This window comes from Meleagris gallopavo, chromosome 2, assembly GCF_905368555.1.
Source record: "Meleagris gallopavo chromosome 2, MGAL_WU_HG_1.1, whole genome shotgun sequence".
Classification (NCBI taxonomy): Eukaryota; Metazoa; Chordata; class Aves; order Galliformes; family Phasianidae; genus Meleagris; species Meleagris gallopavo.
This window is the reverse complement of record NC_139405.1, coordinates 20,733,451-20,757,004: the sequence shown is the minus strand read 5'-3', so window position 1 is coordinate 20,757,004 and position 23,554 is coordinate 20,733,451. Positions and strand designations below refer to the sequence as shown.

Genomic DNA, 23,554 nt, shown 5'->3' with positions numbered 1-23,554 from the left:
CCAAGCACAGCTCTGCAAAGCCACTACAGTAGCTGTCAAAATACATCGGAATTTCTTTTGTGCCTTCCCCTAGCCATTTTGTAATGTTGAAAAGCATATTTTGTTTTTTGTAAAACTTAACAAAGCAGTAGGTAAAGGTGATCTGCAAGATAACTATTTAGTTGAATTTTCAAAATGTTTTTTAATAAGTTCCTTCATAAACAACTATTAAGAGAAATAAATAACCACAAGATAAAGTTTTTTAAAAAAATATTAGAAATGGGTTAAGCGACAGAAAAAAAAAGTGTTGTAATAAGAAGTTTCTTCTGTGAACGGAAAGAAGTTAATAGTAGGGTACAACTGGCATTTGTTATGAGATCAATTTTATTGACTGAGGGTGTGAGTGACTCAAAGGTAATAATACGGAGGTGCTGAAGATACTTAGGTGATGCCATTATACTTTGCTGGGCCTGACTCCATGGGTTTTACTCGCACGAATAAACCCATTAAACCCAGATGGGTTGTGTGCACGTTAGGTATCAAACATTTGGAGGGACTGATTTTTGCTGAACGATAATTACTATAGTCTGTGAATAATTCCAGATATAATGCTTGAATATTTAGAAGCATGATGACAAGGTAGCTGGGTCAAGGAAGACTGTCTAAGTCTTTCCATGTACATCCAACTGTGAGGTCTTCTAGGAACCAATCTAGAAAATGATGATTCAGAGAAAGAAAATCATGAGGGTCCCAATTCCACATACCTTAATCATTCTGAGCAGTTCCTTAACATACAAAGATCTGTTTGTTTCAGAGCATTTTGTGAGGGTGCAAGAATGAAAGAACTTGGTATATGTTATCTCACAGCATCTCACAGCACTACAAAAGAAGTTAAAAGCAGAAAAAATAGAGTGACAATACAGAAAAGTAACATATGAAAAACAGAACATACTGTATTGACATTACATCAAAAAGTCCTTCCTGTTATTCCTTCTCTCTAGCTTTGTTCCTGCAACCACAACCACGAGGTTTGTCTTCTGGAAATGCCCAGAAAAGTAACTCAGTTTTCAGAGATAATAATGACACGTTCTCTCATCTTTGTGGAATAATCTCCCTGTCACAGTGGCAGAAGCCTTATTGTTAGAGAAGAACTAGCAAGAACTTGACTGAGGAATTCAACATGATGGACAGGGAAAGCCATTCAGTGAACAGTTAGCATATGCCATATCCTGCAGGAATACAGCCCTTCTATTATCTGATGGCACTTGCTGTAGCAAGAACTCAACAAATCAAAGATACACTGGGTTTTCTGGGGGGGAGGAGCTTTGTCATTAAACAGATGAGAATAGGTATTTATCTGTACCCTGATCTGCAGGTACTCCAAACCTAACACATTCAGGGAGGAGCTTTGGGGCCACAAGCCAGAGTGGGTGGACTGAATGCCTTCCTGCCTATGCCACTAGCTTGTAAGCTGGCCTTTGACAGGTCATGCCAGCATTCCCAGCCTTTCTGTCCTCCTAACCCATTCACCTAGTTGTTATGAGGCTTAATTAATTGCTTTAGAGTAGCAGCTCATTTATCAGACCTGGGGAGTCTCGGCCAAAGAGAACCAGCAAAGTGTAAACTATTGTGTTAGTTTCGAGTGTGATATATTAATGACTTCAGCAGCACTTCACTGCTCACTGGGCAGCCAGAAAATGGCTGTAATCAACATCTCCTGGGTGCCTTATTGCCACTCACATATCCATGGAAATAGATGACAGATCTGCAGAAACAACAGAAAAGTTTTTAAAATACAACTTTGCTCCATAATAGCAAAAAATATTCACTCTAGAAGAGGTAAGCTTCATCAGAGGAAATCAAAATATTTTCCATCATTTGCTTTCTTTCCATACAACTCCTGTAAGTGAAGAACAGAGCAGGGAGGAGATGCTGCAGCCCCGCCATGTCGTGCAGTCAGGCCTGAGGAAGAGGAAATCAGCAACTGCTCAGTAGCACGGCACGGCAGTACGAGGCAGGAAGTGAAGATAACGGTGACCGATTGAAGCCATTGCCTCAATGGAATTATCTGGTGTGGAATTTGGCCCAGGCAGTGCTCTTCGCACCCCTGTTCCTTGCAAAAGCCTCACTGCTGGTGTTATTGCTGATCTGTTTTCTAATGTCAGGGAAGGAAAGTGAGCTTTAAACCAGCAGAAATGGTGGATGCTTGCCCAATAGCTCTGACTATGTAGCCAGATGACTTTCAAACTCCAGGCCTGAAAATCACATCTTAATTCCTTTTTGCCTGTGCAGATGTAGCGTTTATGGAGCAAATGGGACTGAGACCTATAAAAACAGAATCATTCAAGTTAGCTACGGGTTCAGGTTGTACAAACTCTACAGCCTCCACCCCTTTATGTGTTATTATGGACCAACTTCGGAAATCAGATAGTAATTGAGGTTCTGCACTCTCCACCCCCACTCCCTGGTGCTATACATGCTATAAGACCCTCAGTGTGCTGGGCTGTGCAAAAGATATCATCTTGTGTGCATTTTGTGGTATAATTGAATCAAGGTTGTTTAGTGCTAATAAGGTACCTCTGGAGCCCAGATGTTTGATTCCCATGGTAATAAACAGAAGGGCAGCCCACATTTGCACAGCAGCAGACACTGACAACCACTGCCTTGGCTAGCACACAGAGAGCCTACGGGTATTGCAGGTGCAGCTGCTACTGACCCAGGAGCTACAAGGGATCAAATAGCTTCCCTTCATTATTGCCTCTCATCTACCACCACCTTCCTCAGCCCTGTCCCCCTGAACATACACCAGCCCCTTTGTGACTCTCTTTGTAGTTTTCCTTTGCTTGTGCTGCCCTGTCTTTTGTTTCTGCCTCTGTCCTATATCTCTTCTCCTGTATGAAATATAGCTAACTAACTCTTTCTTTTCCTCTTGTTATCTCTCTGTAGGATCACAAGAAATAAAGATGAGTCTGCAAAGGTTTTTAACAATTTCAATCCGCAGAGAATTAAATTATTTTTCCCAGCACATGGATGACTCACCACTTTTTATTCAGGCAATGCAAACTAGTTGCTCAGCTCAAGTAGGAGACCCTAAGGCTGCACTGATGCTGAAAGATACATAATATTTCTTCAGGATCAGCTCCTGCTGACAAGGAGAGGCATTTTAGTGTCTAGCAGGACTGGAGAGCTAGCACTCACTGAAAAGGGTGGACTGTGACCATGTATTCTAATATTGTTTGAGCCCATCAGCTTAAACATGACCCACAGGAGTACCTTTGAGCAGTGGAAAGGACAGAGATATCGAAGGATTTCTCGAATCCTGCATTACACTATCAGTCAAAGGTAGGACATTCATAGCACCTGATATTGGTGAACAGATCCTCTGAACTTCTGAAACCCTTTCCCTTGTAGCCTTTGGTGCCACTCCTGTATGCATCTTGATGCTGGAGATAGCACTGATACCTCAGTGCTACTCTTCACATAGTAAAAAACGTGCCTCCTGGTATTTACTTAGTGAAAAATTGGGACTTCTTGTGTTGGAAAGCTGTCACTCATTATGTAAGTGAGACTAAGAAGTTCTTGATGGTCACTTTCAGATTCCTACACGATGGTTTAGTTTCAATAGTCTTTGGCTTCTTTTTACATGTATGTTTGCATCACAGAGAGAATTGTCATTGTACCTAACAAGTAAAAACAAAAACAGATTGCTAAATCACTTCTAACTAGCACTATATTTGTGACTGATCACTACTGGAAAATCTAAAACTCAGATAAAAATCACTACACTTTTTTTAATGCTTGAAATGAGCCATGCTGTAAAGGAAACCTGCAATACTGAGATAATATGAATTAAAAATAAATACTTCACATATTTTTGAGCAAGCAAAGCAGCATGAAAGCACTGCTGAAACAGGTATTTAACTCCTATTATTTGAAGGTTAGTATTTTCTTGTTCCTAATCTGCAGTTTATTTGGAGGAGTACTAGGCTTTTTTTGTAATCAACGAATTATAGATATACTTTACTAAGATCCAGAATACTTGAATATCAGAAAATTACAGATTATCAATTATTACATAAAATGAAACTCATTGTTAACAGCAATTCTCCAAAGCACTTGCCAAGCATCCATCAAAGATCAAAGAAGCAGAGCAGTTTACATATCAAGAGAAACGAGGCTCAAAATTCAAGAATTTTTAAAATATTGATGCTCAGTACCATGAGTTAAAATCAAGTGTAAGGGAATCAGAGAGGCAATTGTTTCTAAGGCTAAAAATGATCCTAGATATCCCAGACAATGAGAGGAAAAGTGACTTACCAACATTCATGCTTGATGGTGTCTTCCTTTTCCTCCTCCAGCTGAAGCTCAGGCAGCTGTTTGTCTTTAAATGCTAGAATACAAGGACGCAAGGGGGTCACAGGAAAATATCTCCAGTGCAAAGTAGAAACTGTCCTTTTCCACTTAAAAGCATCTGTATGAATGTCAGTCTTACAAAGGAGACAGAACTAACTGAAGTGGAAACAAGCTTCCTCCTCAGGCACAGATGAGGTGGTAGCATTTTGCCAAGGTGACACTAGCGCTGGCTGAGGTGAAACATCCATTCATTTTGTGCTGGTACCCTTGTCCACTCTTAGATCTCTTCTCTGCAAGGGAACTATGTCCCAGGTTCTATAGAGATGTGTCCTTTGGGAACAATGTCAAATGTGTCCTGACTGCCCCAACCTTTATGAGTCCCATAGTTGTCTGCCTGCTCATCCTGACCTGTTAGCTCTCAGGCTTATCATCATGCCCGGGCAGAGCTCAGCGCACTCCTGCCACTCTCTCACATAAAGGAGAACACTCCATCTTCGACTTTGCTAGAGGGTTTGTATCTACCCAAGACAGCAATTCAGCTTTGTTAAATATCCCAACATCCTTGTGATTCTAATGGGGCGGCCGTCCTGTAACAGCACACACACCTCAGTTCCTCCTGTTTGTTCCCTACACTGCAATCTGAGTGCATAGGTGCTTCAGGGAGCCTCCTCAGTCACACATTGAAGGAGCTCTTATCCAAAGATTTCAATCCTTCCTTCACCCACTCAACATTCTCCCAGCACACCACTCTTCACTCATTTTCCATCAGCATTCAGATTAAGCTGTGTGTCCCTTTGTTTAGAGTTCTACTCTCGCTTACATCTGCAACCATCATTCTCTAGCATCCCTCTTTTCTGTTTTGGCTGTGCACCAGACTTTCTGCCCAGTTCCTGCCTTTATCTCCACAAGCGTCTGTCTCTGGTTTCTTTCCCAGTGCTCTTTAGACTCCAGGACAACCTTCCAAGTTGGCCATTCTCTGCAGATTCAAATGCCTCCTTAAAAAACACTTCTGCAAGGCTTTTTTGAAATGAGCCTTCCTACCATCATAACACCAGCCTATTACTCTAGTTCTTATCTGCATCCTTATCACAGGCCAATTCCAACAAACACCCATTCCTAAGATGTAAAAGATATGCAATTTCCTTACCAGGCAATGAAGGCTTAATGTGAAGCTCTCCTTCACACTGACATCACCTACATTTGTTTGGTAACAGCTTATACCCCTTTAACAAGAGTGAAGTTATTTCTGGTTTGCACTGTTGTGACTCGTGATCAAAACCAGGCCTACTGCCTATCTCTAGATGTAAAAACAGTAGTTCACTAAGACATTGTACAATACCTCATCCTTAAACATATCCTGTGGAAGCACGCAATTCACTAATTATTAAAGCTAGGCTATGGCAGCATCCTACGGGACAAAGCAGGTCAATTATACCGGTCCATACAACCCCAAGAGTGATTACCAACAGCCATCAACACTGTAACTGCTTGTTGAGCAAGTGAGTCAGACAGCAATAAGGACTTTTAAGCAGCCAGCAAAAGCACTCAGATTCTTCTATGAGAGAAGTTTATTACGGAGCTCAGCATCTGTGTCTTGCAGCTGCCAAGTGTCCTCCATGTGTTGTTACAGCTGCTGATTCTGCTGTTAAGGAAGGGGGAGCAGAAGGATGAAAAGAGGCAGCGTCAGGAATGTTCAGTTGCTGTAAAACGCTGCCAAGCAGATATTCACGTTATCTGCGTGCACAAACTAAGCCATCTAAACATGTGAGCTCACGGCTCTCTGCCGGCTGGTCTCACACTACAGAGAAATCATGTGACAAAGCCACTAGACACTTTTCTAACTACTCCAAATACAGGATCTGCTGAAATCCTGAAGTAGCATGCCCAGCTATATCAGTTTCGTGACGTGACATGCTTTGACTTGTGAGGACAGACAAGAAAAGAAGCAGGAGGCTCTGGGGTGCTCTAAACCGAGGGGAAGCGGGCTCACCGCCTTGCAGGAAAGCCAGCAAGGTGCTCTGCAGTGTCAGCCCACCTCTGCCTTTTCTGGCAGTCACATCACAATTCCATTTCATTTTATACAAATAATTCTGCTGTATGCTGTGATACAGAAGCTCAGCCTCTACTCGGTGTGCTACGTGCATGGCTAAATTCCTGGAGGCCAAAAGTACGGACAGCGCTTCTCAGTGGCTGTGGGCAAAGGAATCACATTGCCCTCCAGCAGTGAAGGATCAACTAATCACTGCTAATTTAGGAGTGCAAAAGACCACCAAAATGACCTTGAGGCAGAATCCTATGCTATCCCTGAAGCAGACACCCTTTATTACCAAACAAAAACGCATCCCAGAGGGTTTGAATATAGTTTTCTTCAGTTTAACTGTGCCAAACTTGTATTGATCCATGCTACTATCAAGCGCAGATAGCATCACAGGATAATTCAAGTCAAGGGGGAACTCAGGAAAACCTCCAGCCCAAGCTCTTGCTCACATTTAGCTATTCTCAAATGTAGATGTTTTTTGGTTTTTTTTTTTTCCAGGTATAAGGAAATTGCACTGATCTTGTCTAGCTCACAGTAAGCCCAGCTCACAGTAAGCATCTCATTAGTTATTTCTTAGGTCTTGGAAGACAAGAGAATTTTGTCAGGTAGGAAGCATAGCACTGCCAGACAGTAGAGGAAAGGGTTGTCCCACTCTGCTCTGTGCTGGTGTGACATCACCTTGAGCACTGTGTGCAGATTTATGTGCCACAGTATAAAAGGACATAAAACTGTTAGAGAGAGTCCAAAGAAGGGTGAAGACGGTGAAGGATCTCGAGGGCAAAGTGTATGTGAAGCAGCATTTAAAATAAAGAAGAAAACATAAGGGCGCTGTGGTTAAGTCTGAGATGGTGTGTGCATGCGTGCAAACTTAAGAAATGAAGAACACGAGCGTGAAAATACTTTTTTTGCACTATTTACATAAGAAAAAACTCTTAAGATTCAAAGTCAGATCTGTATAGCTAGTCTTCAAGGTAAAGGAATTTGTGCATTGCATCAGGCAGTATTGTGTTAGGAAATGTTTTATCAGTGTTTAGTGATTGAAAGTAAGATACGGTAGCTTTATGACAAAGAAGCTTATGATGAAGGTCCTTTGTAATAGCTTTTATATTACTGTAAAATCATGATGCTTATGGTTCATTTTTTATTAATTCAGATGAAGTGCAAATCAAATGACAGCTGACGGCCTATCAACAGGTTAGCTGAAACAGCTGAATATTATTTCACTTTATATATATTTCAGCTTTTAACGGGATTTATAATTTTAAATAGTTTTGAGGTTTTTATCCGTGTAATATGTCTGGAAGGCCGCAAGATAAGAGCAATATTTAATTCACGCGTGTAAGATAGGGGTATTTGGAACGCATTAGAAATTGACTTTTTGTTCTCCCTTCTAATTTTGATTCTTTCATCAGCGATGCCAAGACTAATGCTGTCATGACAGATGGGGAGAGCTCACAGAAACATTGTACAAAAATTACTAGAGCAATGTATCATTACCATGTACCACCTTCAAAATGTCACAATGAGAGTAACATTTACAGTGGAAAGGGCTTGCTATGCTGGGACAAATACCTGATTCCTTGCTGGACAGTGTTACACCAGTTTCATTTCAACCACAGAAAACGGCTCAAAATCACACAGCCACCCACTGAGAGAAGAGAAACTGCTCTCACTTGTCACCTACTTAATTCTGGGTGTCGTTACTTCAGTCATGACTTATTTCAGTCATTCCAGATTGTTTCAACTCTTTCCTGTTCTATCTGGAAAAAACAGCTGAGCACAACAGTGTCAATTACATCAGCCCCATATTAACTATTTTACTCTAATAACTTGCATGCTGACAGTGTTAGTAATCAATGGTAAGGGGTTAATTTCTGCAAAAGGTATATGAATGTTGCAACATTTTATAGGATGCAGAAAAGCTCCTGATTGATCCTAATAGAAGAAGCAAGATGCTCTTCAAAAAGTGTGTAAATCACCACATGCAGCTGGAGGAGGCAGCCACCACAGCAGAGTCCCATAATGGCACAGTGTAAAAATACATGGAGAGATTATGCGAGCCCTGTTAAAATACTGCCTTCGGTTTCAAATTAAAGCAGTAGAAGTGACACAATTTCAAAGAAGATACAGTTCCACTCACAAATCAGAAAGTTATGTTTCTTGTTCTACCTTCTGTTTTTTTCATGCATGGAATGTTGCAATGGTTTTGCTGTCAATATATATTAAAATGTGTCCCAATGAGAAAGGACTATTTTGCTATATTTGGCTCTCCATCTCTTCAGAGCTTTGTTAACTGTGAGTAATCCATAAGAAAATGAATTTCCAGCAATTATGAACATGTTTAGAATGACCACTAGACTAAAAACCACTGAGGTTGTTGTACCCAGGGTACAGATAGAAATATTGTAGTGTTTTGTGGTTCAAGTTGTCTCAGACCCTAGAGGTTCCTCTCTGGCTCTTGGGAAGTTCAAGCTCCTTGTCTAGTTAATTCAGAGCCACTGAAACGGATGGCAAAATTCTCACTAATTCGCAAAAGTTGGGTCAGAAAAATGCCCATCTGTCTTTTTGTTGAAATTGCCTGAGGGAATGAGAAAAGTGATACTGTGTGTGGTGATGCTGCTTTTCACAAGAAAATGAATGGAAACCACAAGTTGTTTCCACATGGTCCTGCAACAGTCTTCAGATGCAAATAGTCATCATCTGCTGTCACTGCCAATTTGCAGCTAAAAGACTTTGACTCCCATTACTAACCCTCTGCCTTTCAGCTGCTTCGCCCACAGTGAAGGTTAGTGTACTTCATTCTTTAAAGAATAGTGAGGTACCTGGGAAATTTGGCTTTGGTAAATGGCATCGGCCACATCCATACCTCAAGCCACCACTGTCAGTTAGGTGATGTGCAATGTGCCAAACCTTGTATAAGCTGAAAAGGACATGGTAGCAGGCAACAAAAGCAGAAGAAAAGGGAGATCACTATAGCTGAAAAGTAGTCCATGAATTCTTCTTCCACACTTATCTCTGCTTTGAAAAAAGTATGAGAGAGAATGCCAATGTTGTCACAAAAATTGAAACAGTATATAACTGCCATAATCACTGGGTCTTTTGAAAGCAAACTGTCTGGAAGAATCAGACACTCTTCTCACATCAGCTGTCAGAAGGGAACCCAAATTTGTCCAAAGGTGTTTTATCTTCCAGTTCCCGCCTGGAATTCCACTAGAACAATGTCCACTCCAGAAGAACAAAAGTGCATTAAGATATTCCAATAATTGTGGAATAAATTCCATGGAATATTATGTGAAGATGCTATGATGATTATGCCATTAGTATGTGAAGGTTCAGCCTTCCACAGTAACAAGCACTTTCTGAAGCTGCAGTGCTTTGTCTCTAATGGAAACACCCAGCACCACTGAGAACAAGGCCCCAGGCTCTCTTGATGTGGTTGGTCACTCGAACCAAAACAGAAAAGGTATCAGCACCCTTATTACTCAGAAACTCTACATTTTTTATTTTAGACCCCAGAGCAGCTGCTTAGAGATAAGTAAGCTCTTGGGCTCTGCCTGCTGTTGAAAGGCACATACATACCCTTGCATATCTCTATCGTATTATTTGGTCATGGGAGAAAATGACCTCTCTTTGGAAATCCGTTCAGCTGTCAAATCAACCCCTTTATCTGGTTTCATACCGCTAACTGAGAAGACAAGGATCCCCCTATCAACCCAATTTGGTGTTAACTGATTTATCTTTCATCAGAATTTTTTTCTGAACTTGGAATCGACCTGAAACTCAGATCTTTGGAGGCTTTCCAAATTGAGTCCACGAAAGTTCACTTGGCAAAAAAAAAATGTGCGTGGAGATGTATTCAAATATGCAGAAATGTCCCCATAAGTGAAATGACATCATGAAGGGAAGTGAAAAATTGGGTGTAAAATGAGTGGCCTGGGCTTTGCACACAAGGCAGCAAGCTTATAGCTGTATGTCCTGGATTTAAAACCCGCCTTCCTGCTTTAACAGGATTCTTTGGTAAGGGCAATAAAAAGAACCATATTATTATATTTATATTTATTTACCTGACCCCCCAGAGTACAGAGTACAGAGTCCATAGCAAAAGACAGCAAGCTAAAAAGCACAATTTTCTTCCATTAAATTTTATTCTTTAATTAATTAAAAATAAAATATACTGCTGCCCTCAGAGGTAGCTAAGAAACTGTTGCAGCTTTGCTGCTTAGATTTGTGTTTCAGGTTTTAATAGCATCTTCCTCCAGCAGATGCCCTGGTGAAGTCAGTCACACTACTTGAGCAGTAAAGCATTACTAAGCACAAAGAAAGGTGCAAGGATCTGGCCTTAAGCCAGCAGAAGTGATGACGTGTGAAAGGTTTCTGTTTCAGTTTTACATGGTGATACAAGAGGCAGATTTTGGGACAGACCATATTTATCTGTTGAGCAGCCTAGGGATTAAAGCTTGCCTGTCAATCCAGCATTTCTGTGTATTCAGACAGCATCCACAGGAAACACTCCCAATTATTCTCTTACAGTGAAGTGGTCAGGGGTGGTTATCCCAGCCAGGACCCCTGGGAGAGCTTCATCTCTGCTCATTTATAGAGGAATGAGCCAGGGGACACAAAAAGAGGGGATAAGAGTAAAATGCATCTCCGATGTAGAAGCTAGAGCAGCCACTCTGCTCCAGCAATCCCTAAAAGGACCTGCACTCATTGGCTCCTGGACCCTCAAACAGAGAAATGCTGCCTGGGGAGCTATAAATGGTGTCCTATGAGAAACACTATTTAAAGAGATTTCCCACGGCAACACCTTGCACTGCCTGGTGCATGCAAGGAACGGCTGCACCCCAGTCCCTCAGGACACCCCTGACACAGGTTACCTAGGGACATGGTGGAGTCACCATCCCTGGAGGTGTTCAAGAAACGTGTAGATGTGGCACTGAGGGATGTGATTAGTGGGCATGGTGGAGACAGGTAGATGGCTGGACTAAAGAATCTTTGTGGTCTATTCCAATCTCAGTGATTCTATGATTCTATGGCTCAGAGTCATGCAAGTTGCCCTAGGCACAGGCAGCCAGAGGGATTTGGCCCCTCACAGCCAAAGTCCAGATCAGTTCATAGGGAGAGGATTCCCATGTGTGCTTTCCACAGCAAATGCACCCCCAGCATGCTGGAGCCGTCTGGTCGGTCTGCACTCATTTTGTTCACACTGCTAGCATGAAATCCTGATTTTTCACGATAAGAAAGAAATTTTATAATGCATCTTTTACATTAGGTTAAAGTTGGAACCTCTCAACCTTGACAGAGTCTCCATAACACCTGATTTTTATGGGCACGTGAAGAGTCCTTCTGGAATATTAATATTCTCTGTTTTTTAGGTGTATATTACAGGTATCACAAACATATTTTTATTGGTATTTGATGGCTGCTTCGTTTGCCAAGTACTCACATCAAATTTATGGAAGGCTATTCTGAGCAATACAAATGAAGGAAATCCCTTTTGCTGAGACATAGTATTAATCGTGTTAGTGCTTAGATCTCCTTGTCTGTATACCAACAAGACATACTGCTTCAGTGCCTACAGACATCTCCTAAAAATACACAGTCTTCTGACAAATTTCATACCTCAGAAGATATGAACTATGCTGGTTCTTTAAATATTCCTTCCTTTCCTCTACACATTCCCTACATCTTTGCATGTTTAGGTCTAGATGCATGGGAAGAGTGATGTGGGAGCTGCCTAATCCTGGGCATCTGTACAACTCACAGCAGTAGTACCAGGGATGGCAGTGCAGGTCAGGACCAATTTGAGACATTGTTTAGTATTTCTATGAGAGTATTGACAGATTGGACTTGCCCAGCCATATCATTTGTTCATGCTCCTGCCTTGCAGCATCTAAGTGTTTAGTCAGCAGAGTATTGTCAAGAGGATACAGGTCCACCACCAGAAAATGTTGATGCTAATAGTATGTACCTTATAGCAAAGAGTAATTCAGCAAGGATCATCCCTCCTAGGAAGTGGGTCCAACATCTGCTGGGAAAGAGGCACATGGTATTGTAATATCTCCTTTTTTCAGTGCATTTTTATTTTGCCTTGCATTTGTATACTCATTATCAGAACATTCTGATTTTGCTATGTAAGTTAAATATGCACTGATACCCTGTGCATGAGAGTAAAGTCTTCCAGTTATTACTTCCTTGACTCTTTGTGTTGCCTATTTACATGAAAACAGGTCTATTGGGATCCAGCTGAACTTCCCTTAGCCTGTTTCTGAGTCTCCCTGCCTCCCTCATTCTCCCATTGTTTCTCTTGTTATATAGCAGATCTGGCACTACAAATTTTTCTACTAATCACCTGGTGAGCTTGTTGCAGTCCCACCACTCAGCCAGGCAGAGAGAAACTCCTTGCAGAAAATAGGTGAGAAGAGTTCTCTAATTAAGGTCGAAGAGTGCAAGAATGTCACCCCCACAAAGCTATCCCCACACTGCTGCACCTAGAATTGCTAATGAATGTTTTCCAAAGACTGTTCCATTAGGTTTTCTCTGACTTGAACTTGGTGCTTGGGAAAAGTCTGTTTGAATGAGACCTACCAGTGTAACTCTAAAACAATAGGATTGCCATGTCCTGGGTCTGAGCCAGTGCAATGTACCGTTGCAGGTTGACCTGCATATATAAGCAGGTCTGATATACTCCAGAGCCACGGATACCCTGCGCTGGCAGAAGTCAGCACTGTGGCACCTGTGCAATGATCTGATGCCTACAGAGATGTTCTTTCCTGTGGGATTTCCAGGAGCTTGGTGGTTCACCACACAAAACTGCCAGGTGATAAATTAAGCCTTCAAACACTGCTCTTTCACCAAAATTTGTAGGGCAGGTGGGTCACATCTGAACACTTTTCAAAAAAAAACACTCAATTTATTAGCTGTAGAGATCAGGTCTCCATTGGTGAAACCCATCAGAAACTGTCAGGAATCTGCCAATAAATCTGTTACATCATCAGATATCTGGCCCCGAACAGCACACATTTCTGCACAAGATCTTACTGTTGAACACAGAGCTCTGGAGAGTATCGCCCCTGACACTGCAAGAGTGAGTAGCTCTCTCCAGACCAGGGCAGTGTTGATCCTCCTGGTAAGAAGGCCAATTTGTAGCCAATACAGTGATGGTTTTTTCTTTCTTACGTAGAGGCCACCCACCCACCATGCACAGAGCACTGGGTAGCAGATGTAGCGAAGATTTTTACCTCAGCTAAAGGTGGCCAGAAAGCCTCAGACATCTCTTCTTAGGGCTGAAAAGGCAATTATTTCGTTAAGATTGCTTCTGTGTACTGAATTATACAGACTATCTCCAAAGAGCAACGACAACTCAGTAAGCTGGATGTAAGCTGGGTTACTTCTGTCGCTGACCCGTAAACTGCTCTCACTAACCTTGTGGTGCGTTGACAGACTCCAGAAATAGTCATGTCCAGTGTTTTCTTGCTAGAAGTCAGGTCTGAGTCATATCAGTGGGGGAGGTGAATTAAAAATGACAAGGGGAGCCGCTGGAAGTGGTCTCATCCCCGTCTATACACAGCCCCAAAGGTAATACTGAGCTGGGTCCAGCCCGTAGTCCTTCGCAAACATGTTAGTGGTCCTTTCTATGGCTGAAACTAGCGACGCCTGACACATTTGGTACTTTCTGCCTCCCTAATTTTCCTTCCCACATTCCCTCACTGCTGAATGAATGGCAAGACTTTTTCAATGTTTTCTTTTTTCCCAACTCTTTCTTACAGATTTTGTTTCATTTTAATGCAAGGGCACCAATCCTAGTTTATGTCATAATAGACGGACAACAATAGCACAGCATAACAAAAATAAAGTGCTAAACAGTGCTACATGTTGATGGAGTCATGATGGATAAAATTTGGAGTGTTTTGATGGTTTATATCTTCAAAGAAGAGCTGGCAAGTGTACAAAGTGACAAATGTATTTAAGAATCTATGCTATTCAAATGATACTGCCACATGTCTGTTTGGGATTTTTCCCGTCTAAATGTGGGACTATGGGCACAGACTCACTTGCATACTGTGTTCTTCTAACATAAAGCGTCTGCATCTTGGAGGATGTCTCAGTAGCAACCGGTGTCACCAGATACACATTGCAAAGGAGACAGCCGAAATAAGTGTATGCAACGTGTGCCAGGGAGTCTTTTTTTATTTATTTCCTGTAAAGAGGGGAAGACTGTGCTCAAAATATTCTCACTGGAAATTTATATCAACGTGAGAAAGAGAAAAATATATCATTTGCATTTCAAGGCAATACACGTCCCTGTCCTAGCTGAAGTTGTCATCAATTAGGACAAAAAGGGACAAGATTCTGATGTGAGCAACAATGATGCAAAAACTCACTAACCTGTGTCATCTGGATTGAATTATTCTGCATTTATACCGGTTTTACTAGGACGGAAGCCAGCTTTACCTAATCTATACATTTTGTGCCTTCTTCTCCCTTTATTTGTCACAATAAGCCACATCCTCTGCTGATTATTTTTTATTTGTTGAATGTATTTATATGCTCAGAGTCCATCTGCTAAAAGATGGACTATGTAAAAGAAGACGGCATCATTAGCTACCCTTTTTCGCTATAAAGAAAGGAGCAGTTCCCATATTTTTGCCCAGTTCAGTGGCTCAGTGGATGCACTAATCTTGCTGAACACTTCAGTTTAGATGGTATATCAATGAGGCATTCAAACAGAGCAGTTTATACACAAAAATTCTGTCTGCTTTGTAAAAGATTATCCTTTTATAAACACTCTGCGGAAAACATAAAAGCAAATAGGGGACAGCACATAGGACAGGAAAGATGTTAGCAGGGAGATTAATACTGAATGGGTCGAAATGAATGGTGCTTACCAAAACGAGGTCCAGATACTTTGGCTGCAGTGAAACATAAATAATGGGAATGACACATCGTTTATTCGGGATAATGAGTTGATCCGAAGTAGGGGCCTAGAACAAGAGATTAAAGATTAAATATCCATCTCCTGATGAATATCAGTAGCAAACTTTAACCTTTTCCTTCCAAAAGCACAATTTCTTTGAACAATTGTGTCAGCACAACACAGTGAAGAAATGAGCTAGAGCATTCTTGAATCTCATTTTTATTTTATCCTGTAGGAAAACGCTGCTTCATATTTCATAAGACAGAGAATTGTATTTTTATTTCCAAGCTTGTAACTCTTTCTGAATAATTATATGAGAACAAAAAGATTTTGCTTGGTGCTTTGTATTAAAAAAATCTGGCTTAAGCATTTATTGCTTGCATTTTAGTTCTCTGCAATAGCTGAAGAAAGAGCATGCCCATCCTGAACATCCATTTGGGTGGAGAGATAATGACAAAAAGCAGCCTGCTGGAAAAGCACAGTATACCACATGCCGAATTAGAGTCTTGAATGCAAGGAGGGCTTGGAAGATGTCACAAGCTTTGGATCAGGGAGGGCTGGAAGTGTAGCAAAGAGGGGAAGACACAGACAACTGGAGACAGCAGGCTGACTGTACTGCAGTGCTGGCATTCTGTCCAAGCTGGTCAATTAGTGGTCCTTCTAGCTCAAGATGGTGTACTGCAACTGAGGCAGAAGACATAGGACAAGTGGGAATCTGGATAGCTGTGGCTTGCCCAGAACTTGGAACAGACCGGCTGCTGAATACATACAGCCAGCCAAGCCCAGCATTGTGGTTTTGTTGCTGATGGCTGCCTCCTGAAAGAGGGATAAAAGAGGGGACGGGGGAGGAGGGGATGATACTTTCAAATGACATTTAGAAAACAGACAGACTAGGAGGAAAGGGTGAGTTCAGCCTGCTTTCACCTGCTTCATGGAAAGGGGTTCACAAGCAAAAGGAGTTTGTGGTTTCATTCTACTCTCAAGGGAACATTTTGTTCCAGTGCCAAATCAGCATGCATGTACAGTTGGCAGTTTCTCTGCAAAAAGAAGCCTAGGATGCGGAGCTGTGGAAGAGTATCCATTTTTACTTGGTAAATATTTGCATGCAAAACCAGATATTCCCATAGGTTTTTGCAAGGCTCTGTGAATTTGTTAAAGGGAAGGATTTTTGGTCTGTGCAGCGGGAGTGCACACACTGATGCATGGTGCCAGCCAGGATGTGATCCTAGGGGGTGTCCACAGAAATGGTGTCTTGAAGGGCACTGAATACCCACCCAAGGACAGGCTCCACAGATTCCAAAATCCACACACTGGCAACAAAACAAAAAATATTACTATTTCATATGGCCCATTATGAAAACAGACAAAATTTGCCAGGACAAAAAAAATAATTGTACTTTCCTCATGTTGCTATCCCTGGTTTCTCTTTCTGACATTTGGGCATACCTCCTGTTTGACAGATACTGTCAGATCTCATGCTCTGTTCTTCCCACCTCTTAATTCAGAGATCTGAGCTGTCTCAGATGGCTTTCCACTTCAGCTGTCCCATCACAGCCTTTCTCACTGTCCTCATCCTAACATCTCCAGAAAAAGAATTTCTCCCAAGTCTGCTACTGTATTACAGATAACAGAGAGAGAATGTATTCGTAAGTTTCAGAAAAGCCAAATAAATGTCAGTCAGAGAAGAGGACTTTTTGTGCTGAGGTGGTAGAGGAGGCAGAGATGATTAATCAATAGTAAGGGCATGAAAATATGACATACAACTGCTATCACTGTCGTCAACCATGCTCTACTGTATTTGGCTAGTAAAGGTAAACCCATACAAGAGTGTGGATCAAGTTCTCCTCTACTGCTTGTGGTGGTGAGGAGAATGGCAGGTCCTAGCAATCCTGCTTTTGCAGGGTGTTGGGCTAGATGACCTCCAGAGGTCCCTTCCAACCCCAATGATTCTGTATTGTGTAATTCTGTGTTCTCCCTCAGAGCCGGACCAGCAGCAGCTCCTGCTCTGGGGAACAAAACCACTGCTCTCTAGGGGTGCAGAATGCCATGCTCGACTCAGCTTCTTTGCCTATTTTCATCACTTTGCACTGATTTCCAGCCAGCCAGACCTTTCTCCTTGAGATACTAGCAGCGACTTTCCTTTTATTCAGAAAGCAGTAGCCATTTTTGAGTATTATCGCAGAGCTGATAATACATATTACAAGCAGAGCTCTGAAGGGATGCCAGAGCCCTGCTGCTGACTGATGCATGACCTTAGGAAAGCCTACATAACTGCCACACCACAGCATGCTCTTCTGTGCAGTGGGAACTGTCCTACCCACAGCACATAGAACTGAAGGAGTCTGTACTAGGGCCCTTGTTGCCTCTTACAGGGCCAAGGGGCTCCTCACACAGCCAAAGACAGCTCCTGCAAGTTTTGCAGCAAATATCTGATGGATCCTACAGGGAAAGTTGTTGTAGACATGCATGCAGCAATACAAGATGTTGTAGGAGAGAGAGCACAGCCTCACAGGCCAGGGTGGCGGCACAAAATGGCGGCCCAAAGGTGCCTGGGGAGGGAAATGGCGACAATGGGACAGCAGGGCTAAGCCCAACAATTGGGCCTCATTGCTCTGCCTCATTGTTTCACTGCTGGTGAGGAGAGAGGAATCATGACCAACTCCCTGAGATTCCAGTGACTCCAACCCAAACCAGTCTATTATTCTATGAATCTATTAGTGGCATGGGAAGAGCAAGTGTAACAGGGAAAAATGCTATTGTTATAGTGTTAACTGTTCCCTAAGACACCTTAGGTCAAGCTACAAACACTGTTTAATTATGAATAATACTTTTACAATATTTTTACAATAAGTAGTTCAGATTTAAAAGAGACTTCCACACAGTGATGAATTGAAGCCTGAGAGATCCCTGTATGGTACAACTGTACCCATTTATACTAAGGGAAATGGAGGTAGTGGGAAGCTCAAGGATTGTCCAAAGTCCCTCTGAAGATTTTGGGGGGGGAACAGAGAGATGAACTTCATGGCTCTCCTGCAGAGGAGGAGCTTAAGTTCCTCCAGTTGTGGGCATAAGCAATGACTATTCCTGCCCTGAGTTTGTTGCATAGTTCATGGAGAGAAGCATAGTCCCTTTAAAAAATACCCATCTTTCATCATGGACTGTGAAGGGAGCGAAGACTATTCGTTTCTTTTGTTACTTGAACTTCATCCTCTACTAATATTTTATTAGTAACATTTCTTTATTAATATTGTGATAGAGGTATCAATACGCAACTTGTGTTTTTACAGATGTTACTGATTTGCCAGATCGTCATGTAGTCCAATTCAAATCGTCACATCATTTTTTTATAGTGCAAGCTTTTGAGGAAACAAAAGCATTTCTATGCTGCTGCTGTGAGCTTACTAGATGTATGCTACCATTAAGCAATCAACCTGACTGAAATGTAATTTTCTTCCATCATGGAGGGGAACCAAATTGTTACCTGAAGCAAGCATGGAATACTGGGATGTTTAGACTTGCACCTGGTTACAGATCTGAAATCTGGATTTAAGTCCACTATCTAGTGGTAGTAGACAGAATTACGTATGAAAACCTCATCCAGGCAAGCCTTTCAAGGAAATTGCCCATCTGCATCTGATAGAGCTCAAGGAACAGGATTTAGGAGTACCTTGTGGCAACCTGGTCCTGGGGTAACTAGCAAGGTCCTGAGGTGCAATAAAAGGTTTGTCAGCAGAAGAGCTGCCCCCACTTCTGTCCCTCAGGGACCAAGAGTGGCCAAGCAACACCCTACATTGCCTGGAAATTCCCTTCACATCAAAGGAGGCCCAGAGACCCTGAAGGCTGTAGGGGGGCACAAGAGCATAGTAAAGCTGCTTGAGTAGGGTTAGCAGTGCGCTCCCATATGGTCTTGGATTGTACCTTTTCACAAAACAGCTGTACCTCTCAAACAAATACATACTGGATAAAGCTCAGAAATGCATCTTTCTGGAGATTATTTCCATCTGCGCATCACAAAGGATATATTGATTTAGCCGCACTCCTGAGATCAGAGTGGAAACACTGTATAGCCGGGAAGTAGACACATGTGCTGCTTATCAAGCTATACATACAGCACAAAAGATACCAACGTGGAGAGCAACCAGCTATATTTCCACCAGCACGTGACCTGTTCTGCAATTCTCTAAAGCAAAGGAAAAGTAAGAGCTGAATACTGCTGTTCCTCAGCCATGCAAATGACATGGCAGGACCATGCCAGTCTGGGGCACTCATGGGCATGGGGAACTTAAGTAACATTGCTGTGCCATGATATAGCTTGCTTATTTGATTTATTTATCTGTATTGGAGCTGAGAGAAATACTGACACAATAGGAAAGGATATCCCAGGAGATGTTCAAAAGGGAGAAGATATACTGAAGATGAGCACAAGGTGACATTTGTCACTAGAGCAAGGCTATATTCCTCTGCAAGGTTCTTTTAACTATCCACAGGAGGACAGGTTATTCAGTGCCCCAGATTTGTAGCATCTTGCCTTTGTAGAAGGTGAAATAACTGTACTCAAAAATTACAAATTGAGAAAGTCAGTCACCTAGATCATGCAGTCACCTAGATCATTGCCACTGTATCTCAGCCTGTTCCTGGGACAATCAGTGCAATGGTCATCCGTGGAAGCAAAGTTGTGACTCAGCTCTCTTGCACCACTCATCTTTCCTGCTGTCTCTGGGTTAACGGAGAATAATTTCTAGAAGAAAATAAGCATGTATAAAATAATCTTTCCAGTTATTTCTGAGGTTTTCTGTGTTTTTGTAGTTTCACAAGTTATGACTTTAAGTTAGGACGTATCAGCAGGAATGTTGCTGGGAGGGGTGACAGTAAAGCTCTTACCGAAATTTTCTCTGCAGCTGCTCTTGTAGCCATATCCACAGCAACCATGTGTTCAGGATGGACCAAGAATGAATCAGTACTGTTGTGTGACAAATCATCTTCTGCAGTTCAACTGAGACTACTTACAAGTCCAAGACAGTTGAAACAAGGCACACTATGTTGCCAGTTCACAAATGAAGAGTGAACTGAAGATGTCTGACCTCAAGACTGACACCTGTCCAACCAGTCTCCAACAAGTTTGGGAGAAAGGGGTCAGAGAATCTCAAACCCTTTGGAGTTTTATCAGCATGAGGTCCTCTTGCTATGTGGTACCTGGTCACAAGCATTGCCATCCACCAAGAGAGACCCTCTGAGTAAGGGAAATAAAAGGCACGAAAAATGGCATAACTGTTTTTCCCTGGAAAATTCCATCCAACATCTGTGCAGCAGCTGGATTTCCCAGGTCTATTATCTCATTTCACTGATCTGAATGGATTTGTTCTCAGAACAACTGCAGATCTGTGTATGTCACTCAGGGCTTGATTTATCATGATTTACCTGAATAAAGTAATAATTAGCTACACTGTCTCCCTTTCTCCTACCATCAAATGCTAATTAATTTTAATTCATAAGTGGAAAAAAAAAGGCACATGAATAGTTACTCTGGTCCAATATGTTAAACGGTTCTAAAAATCAAAAGAAACTCTAGTCCAAAAATCCAAAACAACCCCAGGCCAGGACTCTGCTAGGGAATAAATTCTTCTTCAGTGGCATTCTTTCCATTATGAAAGGCTTCAATACATTTTTTTTTTTTTATTACTTTCTACAGATTCAGCCAGACAGATACATCACCAATATAGTGGCCAAGCATGGAAATCCTTACTCATGTTAGGGAGCTGCTGAACCCAAGAAGGGTCCTCTAAGGTAAAGTACAATTGAGGTGTTTAGCATGAAGTAGAGACACCAAGCAGGCACTGGCACTGTAAGCTTGCTGATTTTGATCTAAGACCAGAGCATAGCAGCTTTACCATCTCCTTGACTCAAAGACCATAAATAGTTTTACAACAAAACACTTGCACCTCCTCCTGAAACACGCAGACATACCACTGAGTTCTCAGGAATGGGGCGTTGCATAGGGAGACTCAGAAGTATGATGATTGTACTCAAGGCATATGTTTCCTAAGAGGCCACGTTCACATTACTGGATGTTCAGTCTTATTGGTAGCAGCTAGGTTTTGAATGGAATTTCACATAATTGTTCTCTTCTTTTTGACCTTACTGTTACTTATAACTCTTACATTTAGCAAGCAAGTCTGCAATTTCTAGTGATGGCATCCTTTCTTCTCTCTCCCTATAACAAAAACTCTTTGAAGTGCCATGCCGTTAGCTAAAAGTATTTTGATATTTCCCTAGCAAGGATGTCATAGCAGCCAAAACAAGCCTCCAGGTGCCAATATTACACCTGACAAATTAGGCACACGACTGGAAAAGGGTGGGCCCATCCTTCTGCTTAACATCCATTTCCTCTCATTTCCACATTAACAGGAAGTAGTTGGAATGGAAAAAAGGCTTTCCTTAAAGACCCAGACTATCAAAGGCCCGGAGCTGCTTCTCCTTGCAAACAAAAAACTTGGAAGCCAGCTGAGTCCTACAATTTGGATCTCATTTACAGTGACTTATTTAACCCCTACTGACGGCACGATGAACAGGATGTTATGATTTATTTAACACTTAAAGCGGGTGTGAGAACAAGGTGGATGGTGCCCTCAGACGCAGTCTTTTCATAATTTATTGCTTTAAGTGCTTAATTTTTCCTCAGGGAAGCCTTTGGTAGCTGGCTGCTGCATTGTGGTTAAGTGTGTGCATTAAGCTGTAAAGCAAAAATATTAATAATAATAATAATAAAAACAATAACTATAACAGAAGTTATTATTTCACATAATAATTACTTTCACGTACTACTCAGCTGGAACTCTAAAGTGATATCCCCACACCAACGGAATTGACTTGAGGGCATTTAATGGAGCGGCACAAAGAGCGTTGAATTTACCTTGTGGAGTCCTGAGCCCTGCAATCTATCCACAAATGGAAAGCAAGCCCACTCTTACAAAACACTGCACGGCTCCTAGGAGGCCCATGGAGAACAGTAACAAAGCTGGCTTAAAAAAAAAAAAAAAGACTAACATCTCCTGCACTGGTACCACAGGGAACTCTGACCAAGAGCACGCTCAAAAAATATTATGTCTGACTGGCTTTAAAGTTGAACTGCTGCTTAATAGTGTTGTAGCATGCCTCAGAGGGTTTATCTTAAAGCACCTCCTTTTGAATGGTCTGTAATCTTTATCCGGAATACAGGACCATCCTTTGCAGACTGTTTTCATGTCAAAGTTACTCAGTGAAATAATGCATAGATCGTCTACCCTCTGGAGATCAGCGTTCAGCTCTGCTTCATGTCATTACATTGAAGGCCCTCAGTGCTCTAGCAAGCAAAAACTGTAGGAAAGCTTATACCTATGGATAAAGGACTTCAACCTTGAATGATAAATAGATATTTCCAGGAGGTTTTTTTGCTCTTGAGCATGCATGTGTGAACGTAAGTTGTATTTTAATATAGACAGGCAGGTAATACATTTCACTTTCAGGAGATGAAGTAACGATTTTAGCAAATTACATTCCTCTCTTTAATCTCATATTTCCATGCACACTGAGTTAAATGTTGTAAAACTATCAATTCTGTCAAAACCTAACAGAAAGAAAACAAGAAACCCTGCAATCTTAATGTCTAAACTGACTGGTGATTATCGGGAATTAAATGTGCAGGAATTCCAAATCTTTTCTGATCAGAGATGTCTAGATGACTTTTGTTTTTCCATAATTGTATGAGGTTCCTACATAGTATTTAAAAATCAATTATATTGCAATTGATGTAATTAACTCTAATAATCCAGTAAAAGTCAGTAGGAGGGCTATTCAAATCAATAGAAAAGAGGGACTATATTATGAAGGTGTTATTAACCTATACAGATTTTTACTAGACATTTCCTTTTCTTACTTAATAAATATACAGTGATGAGGAAGGCTGTCATTATAATTTAATGGGAACAATGTCTCATCACTTCCTTTCCTGTACAAGCCTTAACTAATTCTACATACACTGTATAAGTAAAATGAAGTTAAATGAATCTTTCAAATTAGCTATTAATCATCCATCAATCATCTGTTGCTCCATGATTAAAATCTACGTTGCATTCAGAGCTGGGAAAGATATTTGGGGAGTGGCAGGGGCTGCATGCGCATCCTCCAATTTATTTATTTGTGCACTTCTATTTTGCCCTGCCAAGGGTGCTTACTGAAACCAGTCCTGAAGTCAGAGCAAGTCTCCTGAGGAAAGTTTCTGCCCTTCTCAGATT

General features: G+C 41.6%; 1 long non-coding RNA gene across 2 annotated transcripts; it reads right to left on the bottom strand.

The window, feature by feature from the left end:
- Positions 1–272: 272 nt before the first annotated feature.
- On the bottom strand, positions 273–5,544 carry LOC104909576 (uncharacterized). 2 transcript variants are annotated; one of them, XR_014881953.1, is made up of 4 exons: positions 5,480–5,544; positions 4,297–4,369; positions 3,490–3,659; positions 273–1,744 (listed from the first exon to the last, which is right to left on the bottom strand). It is a non-coding gene; the product is annotated as an uncharacterized LOC104909576 (long non-coding RNA). The 2 variants fall into 2 exon arrangements; XR_014881952.1 differs by lacking the exon at positions 5,480–5,544 and having other exon boundaries at positions 4,297–4,988.
- Positions 5,545–23,554: the final 18,010 nt, after the last annotated feature.